We start from the raw sequence: 27,245 nt of genomic DNA on the forward strand, positions 1-27,245 counted from the left end.
ATCAAAGGTTCTGATGGCAAAGGTGCCCCCGTGCCCCGCGGCCGAGCACCAGCCCCCACACCCCTCCGCCCAATTTCCAGGCCTCTTCCCATGCCCTGCGGCGGGGCCTGGGGGTGAAGGGTCCCAATGTGGAAAGAGTTCTCCGCTCTATTATTAAACCCGTGGAACCATTTGGCCATAAAAGGGGGCAGCTGCCATGGCCGGGCTCGTGATTAACGAGCCCAAATCTGCCTCCTGCCCGTCTCCAGGAGGAGTGGCCGCTCCGCGCGGCAGCCCCCGGGGACGGCGCCCGGCCACCCTCAGGGCCTGGCCCCAGGCAAGCGATCAGCCCAGGGAAGGGGTCTTGAGGGCAGCGCAGGGGTCAGGGCTGGTCCCCTGAGGGGCAGCAGGGGAGAGGCAGAGGGGAAGCGACGGCTCGGCCTGACGAAGGGGTGTAGGCTTCAGGAGGCAGGGGGGCTCCCAGCCCCCAGGGCTGCCTCTGGACCTGGTCGGCACGCATGGGGGGCAGAGGGCGCAGGCGCCGTCTGCAGCACCCCGGTGGCTCAGGCCCTCTCCCCGCCCTTTTCACATACCACAACCCACCACTCACACCCCACATATACCACACATGCTCTTCCACACGCATATGCAGCATACACGTACCGCACACGCTCACGTACACTCACACGCCACTCTCACGCTGCACAGTCATTTGGGAGGGACAGCGAGAGCTGACACCAGACCCCGCCTTCCAAACAGCAGGTGGGCAATCTCAGGCTGTTCCCAGCTCAGCGCTTGCCCTGGGGGCCGTGGGGGGCCGCAGTCTTCTACCGTGACCCCCGGGATGTGTGACAGCAGGGACACAGCTGGCGGCCTCCACAACCACAGCCCAGAGCACACACGCCAGGCGGCCAAGCCAAGACGCCCTTCGCTGGGGTGACGGCTGTCCGGGGAGCAGATGCTGGGATGAAGGAAGGTGCTCTGGGCCCAGGAGCTGGCCTGGAGGAAGCGCCGGGCCCACCCCGAGAGACAAGCCCACCGAGGTGGCTGCAGCCAGGGCCACCCCAGGCCCATGACCCTCTGGAAAAGTCCAAACTGCACAGGGCAGCCGGGAGGGCGCTTGCCTTGCATGTGGCCGACCCAGGCTGGGATCAGAGTGCAGAGCCAGGTGTGGCCCCCACCAAACAGACTGCAGCGGCAGCACGTCTGGGGCCCCAGGGTGGGGGTGCGACACTCCCACCCATGCGAGCACACTCCCAGGGTCCCCAGCCTGCTCTGGGCGGCGGGGGGACGCACAGGCAAACTCCCCCCTCTGTGTGTGTGGGGGGGTAATGGGGAGGCTGAGGGTTAGCAGCCCTAACCCGGGCCCAAACAACAGTCAAACCCGCAGCAGCTCCCCGAAGGCAGGAGGGGGCAGCCTCGGGGTGATCAGGGGGTGGAGGGAGGGGTCGAGCCCGAGGACCAGAGTGAGTCCCCCAATCCCTGCACTTGCAGAGCTGGCACAGCCGGCCTCCAACGCGGGGCGTGGCCGGCCCCGGGTCTGAGCCTCCGTGAGAGGTGCCCGCGGTGAGCCCCCTCGTGAATTCCCCCACGCGCATTCCGCGCTCCTGCAGTTCCGCCGACCAAACCAACCCACGGGCCGGGCAAAGGGTTGGAGGGGTGGACACGGCTGCCATCTGAGACGAGAATAACGGCCAGAGACAGCAGGCGCGGGGCCCAGGAACAGCCACAGCTTCGGGAGGACAGTCCGGACAGAGAAGGCCCACTGTGACGAGGAGCACTGGGAACGACCACTCTGGGTAAGAACTGGGCGCTGAGAGGGGGGAAAGGGGGTTACAGGACGACCTTTCAGTAACAACATCGCAAAGCACAGGGCCGACCTGGGGGGGAGGGAGAAGGGAGAGAGGGAGGGAGAGGGAGAGGGAAGGGGAGAAACAGAGGAAGAGGGGGAGAGGGAGAGGGAGGAGCAGGGAGGGGAGAGGTGTCTGCCACTGAGGCAGGCTGGGGAGAGGTGGGAAGGGTGCTGGAGCACTCTATGACTGAAGCCCAATCATGCACAATGCTGTAACTGTGGCTCTCACGGTGTGACAGGAAGGAAGGAGGGAGGGAAGGAGGGAAGGAGGGAGGGAAACGTTTCCTATCTGCCAGTCGAGAGCAGCTGGTTCCTGCCCCTGGTCACCAGTGGCGCCTTGCCCACGAGCCGGAGACCCTGTATCCCGCCCACCAGCTCTCCGGGCCAACTCCACAAACAGGTAGTGTGAACCCGCCTGAGTATTTTCTACTGAAAATCAAACACAACCAACCATGCCCTGTAGAGTTGACCGCAGGCAGCCCACTCATGCCCGAAACTTTTCAAGATGAGGAGAACCATGGCTCAGAGAGATGGTACGGGGGGAAGGCCCTTGCCCGGCTTGCAGGTGAGAGACCCTGGTTCGAGCCCCAGCAGCGCATCACGCCCCGAGCACAGAACTGGGAGAAGTCTCCAAGAATTAAGGGTAACCCCATCCCCCAAATACTAGAATGAGGAAAACCAGGTACAGCCCTAGTGGTCCCAAGCGGGGACCGTGTCCAAGTGTCCCCATGCAGAGACAGACTGATCAGGCCCTGCGCTGCGCCCCCCGCCCCACCTCTCTGGGCGCGGGTGCTGCCGTGAGCGTGGCCCCAGGCCCGGGCCCTGCACCTGCAGTCACAAGCTCTCCTCTCGAGTCTCCCCTGCTCCCGCACGGCGGGGACGGCAGGCTGGACAGGGGTGGGGCCTGGGTGGGGCTCTGAAGGCCTGCGCAGGGGAGCGAGGAGGGCCAAGGCCTGCGAGGAAACCTTCTCGGGACGACTCGCAGTGGGGATCCCCAGGGACCCCGCCCCCAGGGCAGGTCAGTAAAGAGCAGTCCAGCCCGTGCCCCGTGTCCAGCGGGCAGTGAGTGCTGGCCAGCCCCCTGCCCCAGGGCCACTGCGAGCATTTCCAGCACCTGCCTGGCCAGCATCTGACGGGGAGTTTGACCCTCCGGGACACCCACCCATGCTAAATGTCCCTCCCCAGGCTCCACCTGGCTCCCAGCCACCCCCCAGCCCATGCCACAAGAGCACGTGACCTCCGGCATGTCACTCCTGGCCAGCACACGGGTGACCCCGCCATGCGCCCAATGGCCACGCTCACACGCACCCCTAGCCAGCAGGGCCGCCCGTACTCCCGAGGCCTATGCTCGGCCTCAGCACGCCAACAACCTTAGGGGGTCTCAGCACCCCGATTCTCAGCCAAACACCACCAGGAGGCAACAGCAAGGAGAGGGCACGCGTGGGGCGGGAGGAAAACACATCTGGGCTGGTGGCGAGGGGGTGAGGAGGCCGAGCTACAGGTGGGGGTGTTGCTCCACAGCTGCAGGCGGGTGGGGTGAGCACGGCTCGAGGGCAGGATGGGTGGGGTGCTCTCCTGGCCCAGTCAGCCAGAGGGGCTGCCAAGGGCCAGGGAAGGGGCCGGGGGGGGGGAGGGCGGGGGCACATCTCCCGCCCCCCTCAGAACTGCTCTGGGGAACGGGAGGAGTCTGCTAAGGTGGCTGCACCCGGAAAACGGGCTCAGAGAGGAAGAGGGACCAGGAAGGTGTCAGGAGAGCCTCCGTGACGCACGGGGACAGCGCCGGCTGCGGGCTGTGCCAGGCAGTGGGGGAGGGGCAGGGCGGGCCTGCTCCGGGGCCAGGAAGCACCCCCCCTACTTCGCAAGTGCTGGCGGCTGTTGAATCCACACTTGAACTTGGTTGTGTAGACATCACTTCGTTTCCACTTCACACAGCGCTGAGGAGAAACACACAAAGCTGGGTGTGCCTGGAGCCTGTTCTGCCTTCACACACAGCCCACCCCCCAGTATGGACCAAGACCCAGAAGTCTCAGGAGACGGCTGGGGTGCCTCCGGGCAGGGGCGCAGGTGTGGCCCCCCCAGACTGCACGTTCCCGGCCTCTGCTCTCGGGCTGGGATGCCCGCGGAGGGCGAGGTGCAGAGGGGCCGAGTCCCGGGGCCTGGGATGAGCCTTCCCTGCTGGCGGGCACACAGCTCCGCCCACCGCGCCCGCGGTGCAAGGCAGCCATTCTCCCAGGGAAGACGCCACCCATGCGCACACGTGCAGAAGCAGTCGCTCCGCTGCACGGAGGTGCCACACATGCCACATGCGCCACACGCATCCACACACAGGCACTGCTTGCCCAAACGGTCAGTTCTGCAGAGAGAGAAGGGAGCCTGCAGGTGACGACGGCATGACCTGAGGCTGTCTCCGGAGCTTCACAGTCAGTCGGTTCATCGCCAAATGTCTACCAAGCAGTTCCAAATTCCAGCGAGTTTGGAGTTACTGGGAGTTCACCTCAAAGCCGCCATGGCAAGTTCATCCTTTAGTCACCACCACCTGGATGCCCTCCAGGTTCCCCCAGGTCACCACTCGGGCGGAGCCCCTGGGCAGCTCTCCGGCTGCGACCCCCGGACCCCCAGCCCAGTTGGCGGCATCCAGATGGCTCAGTGGTATTTGGTGACCTGCCCAGCGGACTCAGGCTCCGGGCCCCAGGCCAGCCACAAGCTGCCCTTCTGATCGTACTTGTCCACTCGTCCATTCGAGCTCTGGCTCTGCTCACTTCCTGCCAGGAGGCCGCAGTGACTTCCTGTCTCCCCACGACCCCCAGGACGAGCTCATGTCAGCAGCAGGGGGTCTTGGAGCCCAGCCATACTCGCCCTCCTCAGCTGCCCACAGCGTCACACAGTCTCAGGCTCTGCTCCAGTGCCACCCCGGGCACCAGGGCAAGGACAGCGGGACGGGACGAGGGGCAAAGGTAAGAAAGAGGACCCCTGTAAACCACGACAAGCACCCAGGGTCACCAGACAAGAGGGGACTCGGGTCATGAAATGCCCTTTGGGGGCTTAGGGTCCTATTCAGGGGCTACTCCTGGCTCTGTGCTCGCAAGTGACCCCTGGTGGTGTTCGACCAGTGGAGTGCCGGGGACGTGAATCGGGGTTGGCGGGCTATACGGCAAGTGCCTGATTCCTGCGTGCTCCAGCCCCAGGCCCTTGGAGACGTGGGGTCACTGCCTGGCGGTTTGTTCTGAAAACGCCAAAGGGGTGCTCGCGGAGAAAGAAGTCGGCAGCTCTGTCCCAGAACACGACGGTGGCCCCTGGTGGTCGGGGTCAGGGCACACGGCCTCTGTTCCTGCTGCCGGGGCTACAGCTGTAAGGAGGGGCGGTGGGGGGGGGGGCCGGCCTCGACCTGGGGTGGGGGCAGACTCAGGACACGGGCGCATTCACGCAGATACCCGGCCCAGGCCTTCCCTGGCACGGTCGGCCCTCGGCTGGCAGGAGCCCAGCTGCGGCCCCGGGAACAATCCCGCCTTTCACGGGCCCAGCCAGCGGCCCCGGTCAGCGGCCACTCCGCGCGCCAAGGCCCTTTAGAAAAATGTCCCTGATGCCTCGGAGGACCGTCTCCCCCCTCCCGGCCCTCTTCGGGATGGCGGGAGGCCACGGAGCATCTGCGGACAAACACCGCCACCATCAGGGGGTCCAGCCCTGCACGACCTGTCCTGAAGTTGGGCTGGGGGGACCCGTCCTGCTGGGACCTTCCCCTCCTCTCCCGCCCCACCGTGGGATGCCAGCCCCGGCCCTGGGGGGGCACAATTTCCCCCTTTCATTTCTTTGTTTTTTTGTTTTTGTTTTTTGCCTTTGGGCCACACCCAGCAGTGCTCAGGCTCCTCACTCAGGGGTCTCTGGGGAGCATTTGAGGTGTCAAGAACCTGCCACTGCCCTAACGCCCAGCCCAAGCCCCCCTTCCCACCGCCCCAGCCTTGGCAGTCCAACCAAGCTTCCCTGGCACGAACCTGCAGCGCCTGGCGGGGGAGGTGCCCACCTCTGGGGCCGCCTCCTGGGGGCGGGGGTGTGTGTGTGTGGGAGGGGGTGCTTGCCGGGAAGTGACCTCGGGATAAGTGGGGTGTTCCTCTGTTTACCGGCAGCGAGGAGGTCCCGGCTGACTCAAAGGCGGAGTTCTTCGCAACTGGAAAACATTCCCACTGACCACCAGGGAGCAATTAAAGGCCACTTACTGCCTTTTAGGGCAGCCTGATTCCGGCAGCGGCCGCCCCGCCCCAGCCCCGCCCGCCGCCCAGGCGCTAAGTGACTTTAAAAGCAGCAGCAGCATCTTCACCGGGTCAGGCATGGAGCTGAACCAGCAGGCTGGCGACCAGCATCCCGGGAGGGGCCTAGAGGGGGTGGGGGAACGCAAGGTCTTGGGCTGGGGAGGGGAGGTCATGACCCCCCAGGTCAAATCCCAGCCCCGCCACTTGGCAGCTGTTTGTTCAACAGCTAGCTGGTGACATGTGGCGGAGAGAGTTCAGGCTGGAGAACCAAAGGCGGGGACCCCCCCCCCCACACACACACTGCTAGATTCGCAGATCAGGTGAGCAGAGCTCTGGGGGCACTGTCCAGCCCCCTGCCCCCCAGGCTCCCGCACAGGAATTTCAGCCCCGCACACGTTCACTGAGGTAAAGGCCCTGGGGCTGGGAGCCCCACCTGTGTTGGGTGTCAGCTTCTGGGCACAGGGGGCTGATGTGGGGTCGCTGAAGTGACCACATGAGTCAGGCACTATGTGCCTGGAACAGGGGCACAAACACACAGCTAGGGGGCCCCTCGGGGAGAAGGGGGGATACGGCAGCTCTAAAGGTCCGGGCTGGGGGCTATAGTGCAGCAAGCCGGGTGCTTGCCTTGCACAACCAGGTCCAATCCCGGCATTCCCTGTGGTCCCGGAGCACCTCCAGGAGTAATTCCTGAGCACAGAGCCAGGAGTAATCCCTGAGTACTGCCAGGTGTGGCCCCCAAACAAAAATAAAATTAGAAGTAAAGGTTGGAGCTGGGGTAGAAGCAAACAGCAGGGGGGTGTCCGAAGGCCAGGAAAGTGCCCCCACACCCCTTACCTCGGAGCAGCCCCCACGGCACCCCCCACCCCACTCCGGCGGGGTTCTTCTCAGACCCCGAGAAGCAGAGGTGGGGGAGGCGCTCACTTTCCCACGCCAGAGCTGGGCTGGACCCCGAGCTAAGGCACCCCCCGGCCCTGCCCGCATGCCAGCACCGAGAGGAGGGCTGCAGCGTGGGGGTCCCGGGAGCTCAGGCTGGGCACTGGCCTCCCGGAGAGGCCCAAGAGGGCGAGTCTGCGCTGGGCCCTCGGGTGGCTCGGGCAGTTCCTGCCCTCTCCAAGCCACCCCAGGGGCCAGAGGACAGCGGTGCAGTCCCGGAGTCCTCCAAGTGGCTAGGGAAGGGGGCTAAGTGGCCGGGGCACCTGCACACAGCCGGCCTGGACTAAACCCCCAGGTCACTGTAGGGTCCCAGACCTCTGCCAGGGGCAAACCCCGCGCACAGTTAGGAGTCAGCCCTAAGCGCCACCGGCTGTGGCTCAAGAAACAAAAACAACACAGAAAAGTGGGGAGCCGGAATGATAGTAGAGCAGAGAGGGCACCTGCCCAAACCTCAGGCCGCAAGGCTGGGGACACCCCCGCCCCCACCCCACGGCATCCTCTCCCCACGGTCCCCATCTTGGTAGCCGGGCTGCATCTGCACTCAGCACTCTTCGTGCCTCCAATGACACCCTCTTGCTCCACTTAAGGGTCCCGGAAACCACCCCCTGAGCCCACCAGGAGGGGGAGGCTTCCAGAGATAAGAAAAGTCACACATTTGCTTCCCAAAGGGACTACAAAGCAAAAAGTGGGGGGCATGGCACAAGGATGGGGACCGATGGGGACACTGGGTGTGAAGTCCATGTTGAGTGTCTCCCAGCGAGAAGATACAGGGAAGGACCAACCACCTCGGGGCCCCCGAAGGAAGAGGACAGTCTCTTCTATTCCCCCCACCAGGGAACCCCCAAACACTCGTCTCTGCAGCTAACAGGAATAGTTGGGGGGCTTCCCGGGATGCACCCAGGAACTTGAAATAGTCCCCCCTGCCTGTCCCTCTGAAGACAGGCTAGCCAGGGAGGTGACACACCAGCACTCCAGGGTCCAGGGACAGGGTTCACAGGTAGGAAGAGACCAAAGCGCAATCCCAACCTCCACGACCAGCGAGCACAGATGGTGTTGATGGGGGTGGGGGTGGTGACAGTATTAGTGGAGGTGACGGTGCTGACGGTGTTGATGGGGATGGTAGTGGTGACAGTATTAGTGGAGGTGACGGTATTAGTGGAGGTGACGGCGCTGACGGTGTTGATGGGGATGGTGGTGGTGACAGTATTAGTGGAAGTGACCATATTAGTGGAGGTGACAGCGCTGACGGTGTTGATGGAGATGGTAGTGGTGACAGTATTACTGGAAGTGACGGTGCTGACGGTTTTGATGGGGATGGTGGAGGTGACAGCATTAGTGGGGGTGACAGTGCTGACGGTGTTGATGGGGATGGTGGAGGTGACAGCATTAGTGGGGGTGACAGTGCTGACGGTGTTGATGGGGATGGTGGAGGTGACAGTATTAGTAGAGGAGACGGCGCTGACGGTGTTGATGGCAAGAGCGGGTGGTCGCGATACTAACAAGAACAGCCTGTGCCATGGCCGGACATTTCCTCGGCGCTAAGTGGTGAGGGGAGGGGCCCCCGAATGCTCTAGGGCTACATGCCCCAACCTGCACCTACAGTTCCATCACCGGGCTCCATGGAATTCCACAACAGGTGGCCGAGATGAAGTCCCAGCACGAGCCAGGCCCCTCTCTGCACCCCGCCTGGTGTACAGCAGCGCTGGCCGGTCCCGAGAGACCCTGGGCTGCAGGAGCTCCAGCTCCCCTCCCAGGGGCGGGAGGTGCGTTTCACAAGCAGTGGGGTCTCAGACGTGCTGGAGTGGCCCCCCAGGCGGGGGTGCAAGAACAGCCGGAGTGAGCAGACCGGAGAACTGGGGGGCAACCACACACTCGCAGGCGACTTGCTCTTGCCTGAGCCGCGCTGGTGGGGAGCCCGTCTCGGAGGCGGCGCTGAGCCCAGAGAGTCCCACAGGTCGGAGCTGAGCCCCCAGCACGGCAGGGCCCAGCGCGGACCTGCGCGGAGAGCGAAGATGTGGGCGGGGACCCGGGCGCGCGGCCCAAGCTTCACTACTGTCACCTTGACGGCGATTCCAGAGTGCCCCGGGGACTGGGGGGAAGGCAAGGAGGGGCGGGCGGCAGGTCCCCGGGCCCCGCGTGGCCTCCAGGGCCGGGTGCTGTGTTTACGCCACACTAATGAATGAGGTCACTGGCCCCTGGGGACCTTCCTTCCCAGATCACCACTCGGGAGACCGCACTTGTGACGTGGGGGAACGCAGCAGGCACCCGGGAGAGCCGCGAGCCCCTGCTCTGGGCTGCCCGCAAGCCCGTTTGAGCGGCCTGGGATTCAGGCCCCGTCAGCTTCACCAGAACACACCGGGCCCGCCACCTTCCAGTGCCACCGTGATGGCACAGCCGGGAGCTCAGCTCCCGCGTCTGCCAGAGCGAGGCTCCCCGCTCCACGCCCGCTGCCCTGTGGAAGCACCTCCCCGGGCAGGGGCTCCGGGAACACACAGAGGAGGAGCTGTGAGTCTCCCCCTTGGGAGGAGGACGCAAGGGACAGAGCAGGGCAGGGACAGGCCTGCATGCCTCCAGCTGCCTGCACACAGTGGGTGCTCACAAAGTGGGTGCTCACTAAGAACAGGCTCTCCCGCAGTGCGTGCGCACAAAGAACAGGGTCTCACTCCGTGGGCGCATACCAAGGACAGGGCCTGCACACAGTAGGCGCTGCACACAGTGGGTTCCACAAAGACCAGGATCCGCACACAGAACAGGGTCTCTGCACGTTGGGTGCTGCTCACAAAGACCAGGGCCTGCACACAGTAGGTGCTCACCAAGACGCCAGCACTAGCGCCTCGCAGGAGTTGGAGACATCAGTTCCTGGCCCCCTTTGATGCCACTGTCACAGGCACAGAAGAACGACTAAGTGACTCTTGAATGGCAAGAGCTTGACATTAGCTCATTCCATTCACACCCAGGACTGGGCCTCGGAGTCCTGCCTCGGAATGGGAGGGCTCTCCTAGGGCCGTCCATCCACAGAAAGCCCGGACAGTGGGCCCCTGGCGGGCACCGCGGGGAAGCAGCGTCCGAGGCGGTGCCAGAAAGCAGCCCTGGAGACGCAGGGCGGGGCGCGCGGCATCAGACTGTGGCTCAAGGACTGGGGAGCCTTGGCAGAACGGGCCAGAAAGGCCTGGGCAGGAGGAGGGAACGGGCCAAGGACCTGCCGGACACTCCGTCTAAGAACCTGGACGGGCGCCCAGGGTCGAGGCTGAGGACAGCTGGTCCACCAAGGGGCGACGGGCATGCCACATCACCATGCACCTCCCTCCAGTGTGGCAGCCAAGGCGGGCAGGGCAGAGGTCCCCCCAGCACAGGCCGCTGGCCCCGGCGGGGAGGTCTGGAGATCTCCCGGGGCACGCACGGGAAGGGTCAGTGCCTGCGTGCTCTCCCCTGGCCAGCAACAGCGGGCAGGCTCCTTCCACCTGGCTCCACTAGGGCCCCGAGGGAGGGACACACACGGCCCTTGCTTTCAGAGACCCCCACGCCCAGCACCAAGTGCCCCATTCGCAGCACTGGGTGGCGGGGTGAGTGGTGCGAGAGACCACTCACCCCGCCACCCAGCCACACGATGCCACCGCTTGCTCCGTCCCAGCCTTTCCCAGGTGCTCCTTCCTGTTGGGTCCCCAGGGACTGTTTCGTGACCTTCCCTTGCTCTGCGGGACTTTGACCTTTCGGAGGGAGCCTGGCCGGGTATTGCCCCATGTCATCCAGTCCCATGTCATTCTCATGACGAGACGGGCGCAGACTGGCAGGAAGGGGGAGGGGATCTCTGTGGGCTGGGGTGCACACCGTGGCCCTGGGGAGCACCAGCCACCCACCTCCACAGCCTTTCGGCCAACGTGCCAGGCTGTGGGAGCGAGGGCGCTGCAGGGACCCGGGTCATACTCAGTGAGCAGCTGGCCTCGGGGAAGGCTGACAAGCTCCATCACCGTGACCAGCGGTTCCCAGGCTGGGTGGAAAGAGAGGGGCCAGGAATGGGGGTCCCCAGAAACTGGGGCAGGGAAAGTCTAGGAGCCTGACTAACACACACCCACTCACACACAGTCACACTCATCCACACACACATTCATACTCATAAGTCACACATGTATGCACTCACATTCACTCACTCACACTCACCATACCCACTCAGGCGCTGACAGACTCGTTCTTGCAGACACATACACACTCACAGACTCATATTCACATTCACATACACCCTCAGACACCAACACAGACTCCTGTTCTCCCACACATACACTCACACACTCACTCATACACTCACTCTCATGCACTCACACACTCACACACACACACACACGCACACCCCCGAGTGATTTATCTCAACAAGCCAGAGCACCAAACACCTCCTGGGCCGGCCGGGGCTGCGGACAGAGACGGTGTGCGCAGACTCCAGCCATGAAGCAGTTCATGGGAATGGTCCAGGGGACCCCAAGGGAGGGCGGGAGGCAGCAGGACAAACCTCCCAGCGGAGGGTGCCAGGCCCAGGAGCCTCCCTAGAAGGGCCTTTATCGCGTCTCCCCGGAGCCTGGGGACGGTCCTGTGGCATCTTTTTGCCTCCCGGGTCCCCAGTCCCTGGGAGTCTGGGGCTCACAAGGTTCCAGCCCGAGCATCTCTGCTCCTCTGGTCTCTGCCCAGATGGGAGTGAGGGGCCCCGTTTCCTATGGATTCAAGCCCCTCTGCACACTGAGGTTCCAGACCCCTAATTCACCCAATAGGCTTCAAAGAGCACTTCTCCAGCACACGCAGAGCGAGCCTGCGCGGCCCCAGGGGCTGTTTACTCAGCCAAATCCCCTCCTTCCTCTGCGGCTTCTCCCACGGAAAGATCCAAGGCGCAACACTGGGGCTGCTCTTTGAGGCGGTCCCCAGCCCCCGCCTGGCTTGAAAGCAAGTGTAAGAGCTCCTGCCCTCCTGCGCCCAGCAAGCCAAAGACCAGGCCAGGCCCCTGCCCTGCCAGAGGGACCACTCCCCGGAACCCCGAGACACACAGCCTCAGGTGCAGGGGAGAAGGAGGTGACCACGGAGGGAAAGGCGGAACCGATGACCGATGACCGCACCAGGAAAGCTGGACTCTTCTCACCAGGGCCCTCCGGCCCGACGAAGGGACCAACTTCCGCCTGTGCTGGAAAGCCGGAGCCAAGAAGAGGACTGACGAAGACCCCAACGGGTCCTGGCAAGGGACAGCGCAGTGAAAGGTCCGACAGGGCCCCAGGGTGGGACCAATGGGAGCCAGGAGCAGGGCAAAGGGCTGGCAGGAGAGCAGGCCCGGGGCCCAGAGCAGCACGTGACACGCGTGCGAATGGGAAGAGGGGGTGGTGTCCCCATGCTGTGCTGAGCCGGAGCTGTCCTGTGGGGCGCCTCCTGGCCCTGGTCCAACCCTGAGGCTCTGTGAATGGCTGCAGGCTAGAAAGGACACTGCCCCCCGGGCAGAGGCCCCGGGAGCTACTTCTGCCCATGCCGGTATCAGTGGCTCACACAAGCCCAGGGGAACAGACACGTGTGTGCTGCTGGCACGTCAGCAGAGGCAGAAGGCCTCCTCCTGGGCAGCACCCCCCAAGCTCCCTCACCGGGGGCTCTATCTGCTCACACCTGACCCTCTCAGTGGTCACGGTATGTGTGTGTGCATGCATGTGTGTGTACATATGTGTGCGCATGCGAGTGTGTGTCCGTGCATGTGTGTACATATGTGTGTGCGTGAGTGCGTGCGTGTGTGTGCATGCGCACACGCCTTTCCCTGGTGCTAGACGGGGATCCGGGAGGTTCCCAGCTTCCGGCTAGGACAAATACTCTCTGTCCAGTACAGAAGCACAACAGCCACTTGTGCTGGGACAATCAGCAGACGAGGGTCACTGTGTTCCAGGAGCATCAGGAACACACGCATGAGCCTTGCCAAAGCCCCTGTCCCAGCAGGCAGGCCCCAAGGACCCACCGCCACAGATAAGGAGACAGACATGCCCAGGGTCACGCAGCGACGGGGGGAACAGAATGGAACTCAAACCCAGCACCCGAGTGCAGCTCGCCTGGCGGGTGTGGGGTGTGCCTTGAGCAGGGCCTGCATGGGGTCAGCGAAGGCCCCTTCGCGTCCCCGGAGGCGGCAGACCAGGCCCAGGGCCCCGCGGGCTGAGCAAACAGAGACACATGAATGAGGCCTAAGTGCACCCAAACCCCAAGCACATAATTTTATCTGGAAGCAAACAGTCCAGCCGCCCCAGCGCGCCTCCTTCGGGGGCAGAGGGCAGCGCCGCTCTGAGGCGCCTTTGTGTCCCCCCCGAATGTCCAACACGGGGCGGCAGAAGCCCCCCGCGCCTGTCTCCAGCCTCAAAGGACCAAGTCTCTGGGTCTGTGGACACCGCCTGCTCTGGTCCTTGGAGGCAGCGAGGTGGCAGCCGCAGGAGCCTGGCCCTCAGAGGCCGGGAGCACGCAGACGGGGGCTACGGGCGAGCACCCTGGCCCTGGACAGACAGCCTTTGTCACTCTCCCCGGGGAAATGACATCGTCCCTCCAATTTCCCTCCTGAGGCCGCTTTCCGGGTACCTGGAGACAGGCGGGCCCAGGAGGCTGAGCGCAATGCGGAGATTAGAGGGGGAGGGGCCTTGCTCACCCGCCCAGCAGGCGGCGGAGCTCTGTGAAAGTCACCTGGAGGCTTCATGGACTTGGGGGGTCTCGGGGGCGCACAGAAGTTTCTGTGTGAGGACGCAGGACAGGCATTTGATCCTTCCCTCCACAGGCGGCCCGCGGCTGGGCCGACGGGGGCCTTCAGGGCACCCTTCTCTCCTGAGCTCACTCTGCACCCACGCGGGAGGCCCTGCCCTGCCGGCGCCCCGAAATGGGGCGGGTGCGTGCGTGTGTGCGTGAGCACGTGCACTCCTGAGCTGAAGCGCGCGCGGCCGCGCCTCCCCTCGCTCCCGCACGCTTGATTCATTCCTCCGCCCGCGCCTCCGCTCATCAAAGATTTATTCAGCACTTATTAGGCGCCCGACTCACTGATTTCTGTCTCTCGCGCCCCGTTTCTAAAAGCGTCTCTGGCAGGGGCAGAGCCGGCACGGGCATGGGTGGCAGCGGGGCTGGCCGGTGCAGAGCGGTCCCCACTGGCCAGCGCGGGGCCTGGGAGGGGGCGCGGCACCACTTTACTTGCAGACCTGTGGTTGCGCCTCTGCCCCAGAGCATTAAATATGCAGGAAGGGCGCGCAGGGTGGACTGCAGGCCCAGTGAAAGCCTCTTAGGGAAGCCCCGCCCCCGGGAAAGTGGTGTGGGGGAGGGGCACAAACAGGTGTGGGGCAGCGCCCCCTCTTGGGCGTGGCCTTCCTGCCCCTGGTGAGGCTCCACATCCCCTGAGAACTGACCCAGTGGAAGCTGCACCCCACCTGTGTGGGAAGGGAACCGGCTCTCCTGGACGCTGCCCTGCGTTTCCAGGTGTTCACCTGCTTTCTCCGGCCACGAGGCCCCCAGGATGGGAGGGCAGTGAGCCCCCAAAGCCCTCATCCCGCCCGTTTCCAGCCACCCCTGGCAGTGCGCAGGGGCGACTCTGGTTCTGCACTCAGGAATCACTCAGGGCGGTGCTCAGAGGGCCATGTGGGATGCTGGGGGTTGAACCACGGTCAGACATGTGCACTATCACTCCAGCCCCACATCATCCTGCCACTTCTAAGGGGCACAGTCTTGGTGGTAACTCAGAGAGAGGACCATGTGACACGTAGGGACGGGGTCTGAGTTTCGGTACTAGGAGCGTTTCGAGACCGATGCCCACCCCAGACCGCGCCATGGCTGCAAAGGGCAGAGAGGGGCTGCCCAGGAGATGGGACCGGAACTATGTTCCCCTCCAACAAAGCCGCAGGTGGGGCAGGGCCAGGACACAATCTCAGGACTACTGGGCGCCAGCTCGGGCCTGATTGAGATCTCCAGCTCGCTGCCCACAGCCACCTCGTGCCTTCTGGGGGTCGGCCTCCTTCCCGGGAGCCTCCACGGCTGAGCTGAGTGGCAGGCCCCTGCGCAAAGAGCATGTGGGTGCCTGGGCGGGCACATGGGACCCTTCAGCCCACTCCCTCCCCTGGATGGAGACCCTGTGCCCCAGCCTCAGCACGGGCTCTGCACTCCCACAAGCCCCTCACCTCTGCCACGCAGGCCGTGTGACCTCCGGCCAATGGCAGTGCCCACACAGACCACCCCCCGATGACTGCAGCCAACTATGAACCTTGGCAGGAAAGGAAGAACGGGCCAACCTGGAGGAGAGGATGTCGGGGGGCACAGCCAGCAGACGTGCCCGCTGCAGGAAGGAGGCACCGGTCCCTCCTGGGCAGTCTTAGAGGACAGGGCGGCTGGTGACATGCCTCCTGCACACAGCCTGAAGCCCTGCGCCCCCAGCCCCGGGGCTCCCCGGGCTCCCCCAGGCAACAGTCTCCGTCTCGCCCTCGGGCTCAGGAATGCTGCTGGCCAACAACCCTGGCCACTGCCTTCTGCGCCAGGCTACACCCGCCCGCCCGGCAACCCCGTTCCCCCAGCGCCCCCCCGCAACCTGCCCCTGTACCCTCAGTCCCTCCCCCTCTCAGTGTGCCAAGGATAGCATTTCCCCCAGCCTGCGCCCCTTCCCACAACCAAAGCCCTCCACCAGGGCTCCAGGCCCAGGCCGGCCCCTCAAGCCGTGCCATCCAAGACAGCATCTGGCCTGTGCTGGAATGTTCCAGTTCCTGGGAGCCCCTGCGGTGTGGCCATGGAGGCAGGAAGCAAGATCCGCTCCTCTCTCCAGCCAGGGGATCAGGGTCTGTCCAGCCGCTGGTTCCCCCAGTGCCCAGCATCACCCTGTGTCACCCGGAGAAAGCCCCAGGTGCAGAACTGTTCGGGCCCCCCCACCTCGGCCAAGGTCTGTCCCCTCGTCCTCCAGCCCCAGGGCCTGGGGGCGCGCTGGGCTCCCCCAGCGTGCACTCTTTTCGCCTGTGCATCTTCAGACAGTTTTCCCTGGCCCGGAGAGAAGCCAGTGCCCAAGTCTTGCCTACCCCTGGCCTGCTCGGGAGCCCCCAGCTACCGCTGCGCTGCTGTTCGGACGCTGCAGACAGACGCGGGGGGTGCCTCGCACTCCGCAGGGCCGGGCACTGCCCACAGGGACACTGTCTGTCGGTGTTTCCGTCACCCATCCGGCCCCCGGCCAGAAGGGTTCAAGTGCAGGGTCAGAGGTGACAACGTCGAGCCAGAGCAAACAGTGAACTCCCGGGACGGTGCTTGCCCTGCCCGTGCCCACAGCTGCCAGGCGCCAGGAGCCGTCGCACGAGGCGGAAGTGCAGGAGGCAGCGGCGGGCAGTGGCCAGGCCTGGTTTCCAGGCAACCCCCCGCCCCAAACGTGAGCACCAGTAGGAGGGGCCAAGCGCTGACTTGTCTGAGTGGGCTTCTCAGCCGCGGTCGGCGCCCTGGGGTGGGAGGGCAGTGCTGAGGGCCCTGGGGGCGTGACCCCCCCAAGCCTGGGGCTCCGGGAGGCTCCTGAGCACCCACTGGGAGTTGCCATCTGTGTGGGTCTGGGGAGACATGCAGGTGGGGTGTGGCCTGTGGCGCCTGGCACCCCAAGAATCCCTGGGTCCACAGTCAGGCTGCGGCATTCCCGACAGCCAGCCCAGTGGGCCTCCCTGCCCCAGCCAGGGCTGCGCGGTGGCGGCTTCCTGGCCACGGTGGGCTCAAATGCACGGAAGGTTCAGAAGGACAGTGGTTGGGCCCTGTGGGAAACAATATGGCGGCTTCCCAAAAGGTTACAGATAGGCCCGGAGGGTGTGACCCGACACCCCTTGCTGGTGGGCACCCCCCCAAGCACCCGGAAGTGAGGTCTCAGGAACAGCTGTCGTGGTCACAATGACAATGACCAACGGGGGGACAGTGGGAATGGCCCGTGGGCTGAAGGAGCAGAGACAGGATGGTGGAGACACACAATGATGACATCGCTGAGGGAGAGACAATGACCGTTTAGCCTGGACCGGAAGCCAACGCCCATTTCCACACTAATGGTGTTAAAACTGTCCATAGGATCCGGAACAATCCACACAGAAATCCTTATCAAAACCCCGAGAGCAACTGTTGCCAAAAATAAAAGAAAAAAATCTCAAAATTCCTATGGAATCCTGAAGAGCCTAAAGAGCCCACGAGAGGCCCCGGAAGATCAAAGCACCTGCCTGCCGGGGTGACAAAGAGCAGGACACACAAATGACTCTGAGATGAGGCGTCCAGCAACCTCTAATGGTTGGCTTTAAAAGGAGCAAAGGAACTGGGCACTCTTTCCTCCAAAGGAGACAGCAAGTGACGTCTGTGCCACCGTGCTGATGTCACGGAATGTGTGTCGCCTGTGATGGGGAAATGCAGGTTAAAACCACAACGAGGTGGCCCTCCCCCCCACAAGGATGGCCGCCGGGACGGGGAGAGGAGCCCAGCAGGGACGCAGGGAAAGGCGGGGGGACCAGGGACGGAAAACAGTGGGTGCAGCCAACACGGGAACAGTTTGGAGATGCCTCAGAATGTGAAACACAGCGGGGTGAGGGGGGCGCTGCCCGGGGACCCAGCTTTCCCGCCCCTGGGCGTATCCCCGAGGAAACACCCGCGGTCGCAGGAGCGCCATTCCCAAGGTCAGGGCCGGCGGGTGAACAGGCCAGAAAACAGAGCAGGCGTTGAGACGAGTGTCCAGCCCAAAAGTCACCCCGACCACTACCTTCCCCCAGGCATGCCAAGTCCCGGCGATGGCCGATTGACTGACCCCACTGTACACACTCTCCAGCGGGAGGGGCTGGCTGCCCCGCTGCAGGAAGTGCTGTGTGACCTCAGGCAAGTCACTGCACCTCTCTGAACCTCACTTCAGCATAGGTGAGTGGAAGAGACCCTTCTGTGCTGCCAGGGCTGCAGTGTTGGGTGGGCCCCTCCATGAAAGGGCAGCCCTAGATCCCGGCCCCCGAAGTCAGGTAACCATGCAGAGAGCTGGGTAGAACCCAAGCCCAGGGTCTGCCTGCCAGGCCCTTTCCACTGTGGGGTGGGGGGGCCACCAGGGGCCCACCGGGACCTGCCTGGGCAACCCCTCCCAGGAGGCGGCAGCAACGTCAGCGGGGCTGCAGGTCACCCTCCCAGTGTGCTGCTCTGCTCCCCGGAGCTAAGCCAGGAAGAAGTTCCCACCCCAGCCCGGAAGGAAAGAAGGGGGGCAGGGGGCCCTGATTTCCCCGGGGCCAGGGCAAACGCCCTGGGGAGAAGGGGACCCGGGGCCTGTTTTTCCAAGCAACCCGGAGCCTTGGCATCCCCGGGTGACGCCGGCTGCTTATTATAACGGCGACAGCCTCGGAATCACTCCGTGGGGGTTTCCTGAGAGGGGAATCACGGGCTGTCTCCTCTCCCCGGTGCCCTGGCACTGGGAAGCAGGCGTGGGTGCAGGGGTGAGGCGCCAGGGCGCCAGGGGAGCCCCGCCCGGGTGTGGGCGCCCGTGCTGGCAGACTCGTGGGCACCCTGCTGAGGGCGCCGCCTGGGGGGCAAGAGCAAAGGGTCTTTGCCAGACTCTAGTCCCCCCTCCCCATTCCTCCCGCCTCGTTTTCCGGACAAGGACCTGAGCCCAGGGAAGAACAGGGGGCCGGGCCAGGCTCTCGCAGTCCCCGCGGGGCTGCAGGGAGAAAGGCTGCAGCACCCTGGGAGTGCCGGGAGGGTCCTGGGGCGGGAGGCAGTAACGGGAGGCAAGGAGCAACAGGACCATGGCATGCAGGGACCACGGCCCGCTGGGGACCCGGCGAAAGTCTCGACCACGGCCCGCTGGGGACCCGGCGAAAGTCTCGACCGCCTGGGGAGGCTCCCCAGGGCCGGTGGTGGAGGATGATGCTGAGAGCGAGGGATGAGCACTGTGCAGTCCTGGAGGGATGGGAACAGACGCTCCAGTGCTCCGGAGCTCCCCACCGGCGCTGGGCGGGCCCAGAGACAGAGTCCCAGGCAGAAACACCTTTCAAAGAGGACAGCGCTTCCTCGGAAAGCCAGAGCCAGCAGGTCCCCACCTCTCTACACCTGCAGATGGGCCCCAGCACTGAGGACCCAGGTGGCCGACAAGCTGTTCCTACCCTTTCCACACCTGCAGGCCTGGCAGTGGTCCAGGGAAGACCACGGAGCGTTGGTTAACTCGGATGTAAAACTCAGCTCACCTGGGAAAAATCGGGTCCAGTCGGTGTGCACTTACTAGCCACCAAATGTATTCTCGGGCATCTGCCCCCACTAGGCCGGTGGGGCCAAAGGAAGGGGGCACTGATGGAGCCCCGCATGAGAGCCTCTCCGCACGGCAGACTCCACGGGAAATTCCCTGCCTGCGTAGCCGGCGCTGACCCCTCGGTTCCAGCTCCCGGAAGGTGTCGGGAGGCTGAGGAATGCAGGCGGGCGCCAGGCACCCGGGCCTGAGTGGAGGGTGGTCCCTCCACCCTGGAATCCTCTCTCGGCTAATTAGAAGCTCCTGCCCGCATCCTTTGATCTTCCCTCCGCAGCAGGAATCTCGGCCAGGGGCAGAGGCTGGGAGGGAGATGTCTCCAGCCAGCCCGGCCAGCCCGGCCTCTGAGGGAAGTTGTAGTCAGGGAGCGCGCTCTCTCCCCCCACTCCCGCCCTTGGCCGCGTGACCCCCACCATCAGACAGACGCAAGGGTGCCCGTGGGTCACAGTCCCCTCTCCTGCTGGAAGCCGGCTAGGGGTCACTGCCTTCATCCTCGGGAGCATCAGACACGGGACCAGCAACAACCGCCCGTCAGTGCCGGGAGGGGAAGGCCCCCGCGGGGCTGGCGCAGGCCCCAGTGCAAACAGCAGAGCCCCACCCTGCCGGCTGCCTTTCCACCCCAGGGCCTGTGCAAATACGGTCCCCGGTCCCCTTTCCCACACCCCCACAGCCCAGTGGACCGGCCACTGCAGGCCAGAGACCAGGATGAGGAGGACGAGGCTGGCCCCTTCCACCTTCTGGGAAAGCTGGGGCTGAAAGGGATGCCACCGGCACAGAGAACCCAACGGCCAGGCTGGGAACAGGGCAGCCGGGGCACAGCCTCTGCAGACACACAAACAGGGTTCACGTACACACGTGTTTATCACCACGCACACACAGACTCAGGACAATGTACATACACATGTAAACACGGACACAGACACAGCCAGCACATGTGTAAATGTGCACACAGGGACACAGGACTATTACATAGGTAGCACTCATGTAAGCATGCACTCTGGTCTATGATGCACATGTGTGCATAGGCCAGGCACCATCTATGGCACAGGCTGGCACACGTGTGTAAATATGTAACACACATGCAAACACAGACACCATCCCTGGCATATGTAGGCACACACATGCACGTACACGCAGGTCTCTGCTGCATCCACACACACACCCGCAGCCCCCCCAGCCCCCACAAGCCGCATCTCAAGGCAGCGGGGGACGAAGCAGTGGCACCCGGTGCCCTCGGGCCATGCCCCGGCTCTGCTGGCCAGACCACGGGGATGGCAAAGGCCCATCCCCCTCCTGTCGCGGGGGTGGTCTCAGGGGGCGGGGTGGGGGCTCCCAGATGGCACTAAACTAACAAGGAAGCACCAGGCCTGCCTCTCATGAGCCCCAGGACACGTGCAACCCCCCAACCCAGCCCCACGGGGGCCTGTGCCCGGGACAGAACAGGCACGGCAAGGAAAGGGGGTTTGCAGTGCATCTCCCTCGGCCCCTGGGGGGGCCCAGCCACAAAGGTCATCGGGGATGAAGAACAAGCAGGGAGGGCCCAGCCTCTAGTCCAGGCTGAGTTCTGGCCAGACACGGGGACCCTGAGCAAGTGGGGACCCTCCCCCCAGACTACCAGAGCCTTTTTACTGACCCCTGCTGGACTGTGAACGGCTGAGTGCCCAAGCCGAGTGGACAGTCCTTGGTGGCCGCCCCCCAGCCCCTGATCTCGGAGGAAACTAGGAGCGGCGTGTCAGGTGCCTGTGGCCGCCCCCACCAGCTGCCTCGCCCCGGAGAAGCCTCCAGGCTCCGTGTCCTTGGTGCCAGCAGCGATGGTCAAAGGCCACCACACAATGGCTGCCTGGCCCAGGGCCAGCCTCCGTCACAGCCAGTCAGAAAGACCCGGAGCCCAGTGGCCCGGCCTGACTGTCCCTGACAGCGGAGGAGGAAACTGGCACCAGGCAGTGGGCGAGTGTGGGGTGCCCACACCCCCGCCCCCTCTCCTCCCGGGGCACAGGCTGGTCCAGGTCATGGGCCACCACCTGGCGCTGCACGCAGCCTCCCCCAGGCCCTGCCGCTTCCTGAACTGTTTCCTCAGTGACTGGATAGACACCGCGGGTGGCCTCAGCAGACGTTTCGTCCCCTCCTCGTCCCTCCCATCACCCCAGCTCCTGCCGAAAAAGCAGTCTGTGTCTGAGCCCAGCTTACCTCCCAACATGGGCTGCCTCTGGCTGCAGGCCTCGTCGGCATGCCCGACCGGGGGTTACGGGGGTCCGATGCGAGCCAATGTGACCGTCCTGTCCTGCTCCAGACGCACACAGGGGTACAAGATAATGCCCCCACTGCCCCGAGTCCCCGCCTCTCTGGCCTCTGCAGGCCAGGCCTGGCACAAGTGCTCGCCCTCCTGGGCACACGGTCTCTCCACCTTGGCCCTCAGGCCCTTCATCTAACTTAGACCTCACCAGAACATGCCTGCCGGGAGTCCCACTGGGCGTGGCTGCCCGCTCCTGTGCACCCCCATCTCAGCATGGACCCCACTGGCCTAAGTGGAAGCTAAATGCCAGGCCCCAGGCAGTCTCGCTGCGTAATGGAACTTTCCACAGGGATGGACAAGGCCCCCACCTGGACTCTCCACTATGGAAACGATGGAATGTGACAAGTCCACCTGAAGACCTGTTTTAAAATTTGATGTTTGAATGTGGCTCCCACTGGACAGCTCAGGTCTCAAATGCCTGATCATAGCACATGCCCACTGTCCTCTGATAAAGGGATGCCGAGGGACAATGGAAGGAAAGGGTAGATGGCGGATGAGTGGATGGTGTGGGGGGGAGGGATAGATGGATGGATGGGTGGGTGGGTGGATGGCAGGTGGATGGATAGACATGGGTAGATGGACAGATGGGTGGCTATGTAGTTGAATAGATGAGTGGATAGACAAGTGGATGGGTGAGTAGATGGAAAAGTAGGTGGATAAGTGGGTGGATGGATGAATGGTTGGTTGGCTGGCTGGCTGGACAGATGTGTGGATGGACGAATGTGTGGATGGACGGACGGATGGATGGATGGATGGGTGGATGGGTGGGTGGTTGGGTGGGTGGGTGGATGGGTGGATGGGTGGGTGGATGGGTGGGACAGATGATGTGGATGGGTAGGTGGATTGATAAGAATGAGTGGTGGACAGGGTGGATGATAGTCACCACCCCACAATCCACCTGTCCCATGGATGTACTCTGGCGGACCAAGGTGCACGAAGACAAGCTACCTTGGGTGCTGGCCATCACTCTGTCCCCATGTCTCACTAGGTCCTGGGCCACAAGCCCTCGCGAATGAAGAACAGTTTGCAACTCCAACCTCGTTCACATCCCCGCCACGGCTGAGGGACAATGGAAGGAAAGGGAAGAAGTGCCACTGGGCTGGCTCCCAAACGCATTTCCTGCCCGGTCTCCTGCGTGCCCAGGGGGCCGTGTGCCCAGGGAGCACCTGTTTCCACCCTTTTGGGGACCGGCCTGTGTACCACTGAAAGAGGGGGCTCCTCCGTTCCCTCCCTCCCTCCCTCCAGCAGAGGCCCCGGAGGTTTCAGAAGAAGGAGGGTGAATGTGAGCTTCCATGCGACATCAAATGCCTTTCAGCCTCGACTGTCGGCGGCGAGGAGCTCCGGTGCTGCTATTCCGGGCGAGCGCCGCCCCACTTCCTCCTGATGTAGGTCACAGAGGATCTCCCTGCGTTCACCAGCATGCCTCCCGGGAGCGGGGCGGGGCGGCACGGCACGGCTCGAAGCAAATTTAGGAACTCTTGGCGGGCGTGTAGGTAGAGGGACCCTGTGCGCTCTCATTTGGCTGAGACCTGGCTCGCATGCTCAGGTGGGAAGTCTGTGCAAAGGTCCTGGGGTATATCTGGGCAGGTGGTTTGGCATTTCCCATGCTTAAGCAAGAGCTCAGAGCCACTGCCAGGAGGGCCAGGTGTCCACACTGGGGCGGATATGCCAGGTGGTCTGTTGGCCCTACTACGGGAGGTATCCCGGCCCGGTCCTACCAGAAGTCCTTCCCCTCCCAGAGCCTCACACTGCTGCCTGCATATGGTGGTGCTGCTGCTTCCCGCCCCAGCAGTGCATGCTGGCAGCGTTTGTGGAGTTTAAAGTGCTTGGCACAGGGCCTGGCACAGAGGAAGGGCTCAATAAACAGACCTTCCTGATGCTTCGGTTCCAGCTAGCTACACTGAGCGGCACCGACCCGAACCCGAGCTCGTGCCTCCAGGGCGCGTCAGGACGGCCTCAGAGAGACGGACACCTGGGAACTGGGTGCAGAAGGCACAGAAGGAACGTCTGGCTGAGGGCTGAGGGAGGGGGGCGTTTCAGCAGCATCAGGGGCCGTGGGGGTGACGGCAAAAGGCCATGTCTGTGGCAGGGCACGGGGGGCGCCAAGTGAGAAACTGGCAGCCGATGAAAAAGGAAAAAGGGAGCCTGGGCCAAATTCAGCTTTCTCTGCCAGGAAATAAGGAGTGAACTTTGTCCCGCAGCCATCAGAAGGGTTTTAAGGACCACTTATAGAGTTACTCAATTCTGCCAGCAGGGAGCACCGCCCCCCACTTACACACACACACACACACACACACACACACACACACTCAAACCTATACTTACTCCAAGACTCCAGGAGACTGTGCTCCCTTTATGCCTGGATACAGCCCCCGGGGGTTTCAAACAAGGCCCAGGAGGCCAGTTCCAGGCCTTTGGGGGAAGGACTTGGCCATTCACAAGAAAAATTCACATTTTTGGGGCTGGAGCAATAGCACAGCGGGTAGGGCGTTTGCCTTTCACGCGGCCGACCCGGGTTCGATTCCCAGCATCCCATATGGTCCCCTGAGCACCGCCAGGAGTAATTCCTGTGTGCATGAGCCAGGAGTAACCCCTGTGCATCGCCGGGTGTGACCCAAAAACCAAAAAAAAAAAAATCACATTTTCTTGCACACACAGGCATGCGCACACACAGACAGACATGCACACATGTGCTTCCCTACAGGGACAGGACATGACGGACTTCACATCTCCATCGCCCGGGGCGGACGGACACAGCACATGAAATGAACACGGCCATCAAGTGAGCAGGTGAGCAAACAGCACTCGGAGTAAGAAGTGTCCAGCTGGCTGCGAGGGGGAGGCCCGAGCTCCCCGCCAGCAGGCCTAGGAGCGGGAGAGCAAATCGTCACGCGCCCCCTGGTCCTGAATGGCGTCTCCATCAGCCGATGGTGCCGTCACCTCATCACCTCTCACAGCCGGGCTGAGCCTGCCCAGGAGAGGCCGAGGGCAGACAAACAGTGGCTGGATGGAGAGTGGGGATGAGTGGGGACACGCCGGCCTCCCCAGTCCTGTCCTGTCCTGAGCATGAGAGGACCATGGCTACTTGACAGGGGCATCCCTGCGGGCCAGCCGGGAGGAGGCTTGAGAGAGGAAACGTGGTGGCCGAGAGAGGGGCACGCAGCTGGGCTGAGGGCGGGTCTGAGACAGCCACAGGCCATAAAGCGGGGAGACCAGGGGCTGAGGAGCCCCGAAGCCCACCAGGACGCACCTTTTGCTCAGGCCCAGCCAGACACACTGACTAAACAGCCAATGGCTCTGGGAAGGGTCAGCCCCCGTCCTGGTAGGCCCTGAAGACTTGGGGGCTCACCCCCACCCCCGGTCGCCCTGCCCACTGCAACCCACCACCCCACAGATCACAGGGTGTCTTGCTGCACATCCTGCACACCCCCCTCCGGCATCTGCGGGGTCTGCATCCCCCAGAAGCTTTCCGGCAGGTGGCTCTGGCTGCAAGCACTTCCCTCTCCCGCTGGCAGCACCCAGTGGTTCTGCATCACCAAAGGGATCCCCCAGCTAACAGGATGTGCTGAACAAGTGGGTAACTGGGGCACTGAGTCCCGAGCGGGGGCTCCGGTCCACACACCCTTCCCCTGCATTATCCAACTGTGTTCGCAGGGGCGCCACAACGGCACAGACGCTCGTGCACTGACCCGACCCCCCCCCCCCTCTGCAAGCAGACTGATGCCATCAGCGCTACTAGATTTGGCGTCCCAAATCAGATCGGCACACGGCTTTTACTCTCATCTAAAATGAGCCCCATTCCGCTGGCCAGGACTGAGATGACTGGCTTTAGGGAGGACCCGTCCGCCTGGGGGGGCGGGGCAGGCGCCACTCCCAGCAGCGCTCAGGGCTTACTCGAGCTCTGAACTCAGGAATCACCCCACAGACATGCCGGGGGCACCATACGTGGTGCCAGGCTCGGCGCTGGCTGCTCGGCAAGCTCCTTAACCATACACTCCCACGTGGGCCACGTGATTTTTTTTCTTGGGCCGAGGCTATTCGAACAGGCTCTGGGATGCTCTGAATGTTGGTGTGACATGGCTCATGAGAGGGGACAGAGCACTACCCCCGAAATCAAGAGAATTTCCACCAAGACGAGACCAAGAAAATCTTTAAAAGCAGTCAGTCAGAAAATCAAGTTCCGACCCAAACCCAGCTCCCCTTAAGTTGCAAATATCAACTCAGTCCGCTTAGGAAAGGAGCAGGTGGAGACCCAGGCCGGCCCACTGCACACCCACGGCGGCCTGCAGCCCAGGCTCAGGAGACAGCTGCCCGCCTGTGGCGTGAGCTCAGCCCCACCGCTGGCAGCCCTGCCCACACCCGGCCCCAGCTCTCCCGTCTAGAACTGAGCACAACTGGGCACCCTCCCTCACAAAGCGTCATGGCAGGGGGGCAGCAAGGCACGTGTGTCCAGCACAGGGCAGAGCCCCTCCCGCCCCGCCATGGACTCCTCCAGCCACACTCCCCCCTCAGGATGCCCCGGGATGTGCACCTCCCTCCAGGACCCCCCAGCCCTGCCCTGGCACCGCCTGCCACCCCAAGTTCTTCCTGCCTCGGAGACCAGCCCGGGTCCTCGGCTTCTCAGCGAGAGTGGCTTCAGACACGAGGACGGCCACCAGCTCCCTCCTGCCTGCCCCAATCTGATCTGGCCACTTCTGTTCAACTCTGTTCTCCGGGGACGCTCCAGCCACCTCGTGGGCTGCAGTCAGGAAACAGACGCCCCGGGACACACAGGCCCGGGGGACCTGCAAGCACGGGGCTGGGCAGGGGGGCCGTCCTAACGGTCTCATCACAGGGGCGCTGGCTGGTGCTTTGGCGGGATAAGCCTGCACACAGGTGTCGTAAAGGGCTGCTTTTTAACAGAGAACTCAGCAACAGAAAAGCACCGCCAACCCCTCCCCACCCCCGCCCCGAGCCGCTGCCAGGATGTGGCCACACCGAGCTCAGGTCTGCACGCCAGCCACATCCCAGGGCTACTGGGCGAAGGAGACAGGCCATGGGACTCTGGAAACAAACTGCCCATCAGGTTGGATACACCCAGACCACTGGCCTAGATGCTTAAAAGTGAAGCCAGTGGTGGGACCCCAGGATGGACAGTAGGCAGGGTGCTTGCCTTGCACGCAGCTGGCCGGGGTTCAATCTCAGTACCCCACAGGGTCCCCCAAGCCCACTAGGAGTGACCCCTAAGCAAAGCCAGATGTGGCTCAAAAACAAAACGAAGAGAAAGTGATGCCAGGTGAGTTTGACTCGTGCGTTTTCTTAAAGCTAAAACCTACAGGGACGGAGAGCCAGTACAGAGGGTTAGGCGCATGCCCTTCACACAGCTGACCCGAGTTCCATCCTTGCCGTCCCATATGGTCCCCCGAGCATGGCCTGGAAGAATTCTGGAGTACAGAGCCGGGAGTGAGCACTGAGCATCACTGGGTGTGCCCCCAAAACAATAACAACAAAGAAAGCAAACGTCTACAGCTATTCCCTACTCCCGAGGACCAAAGTACCAGCGCTAACGAGGGATGAGAAAGGGTGCAGGCTCCGAACTGGCCCAGGGCTGGCCAGACAGCAGCCTGCCACGCTCGGGAACACAGATACACGCTCCCTGCATCTGGGAAATGTTGTTAGAACATAGGGGACTTAGACAAAGATACGGGGGGGGGGGGGAAGAGCCACAGAGCACCG

General features: G+C 63.5%; 1 protein-coding gene across 1 annotated transcript in view; it reads right to left on the reverse strand.

Moving 5' to 3' along the window:
* Positions 1–27,245, reverse strand: part of CMIP (c-Maf inducing protein) — a 126,646-nt gene that overhangs the window by 46,221 nt on the left and 53,180 nt on the right. The gene's annotated exons all lie outside the window — the stretch shown is intronic.

Source organism: Sorex araneus, chromosome 8 (assembly GCF_027595985.1).
Source record: "Sorex araneus isolate mSorAra2 chromosome 8, mSorAra2.pri, whole genome shotgun sequence".
Lineage (NCBI taxonomy): Eukaryota > Metazoa > Chordata > Mammalia > Eulipotyphla > Soricidae > Sorex > Sorex araneus.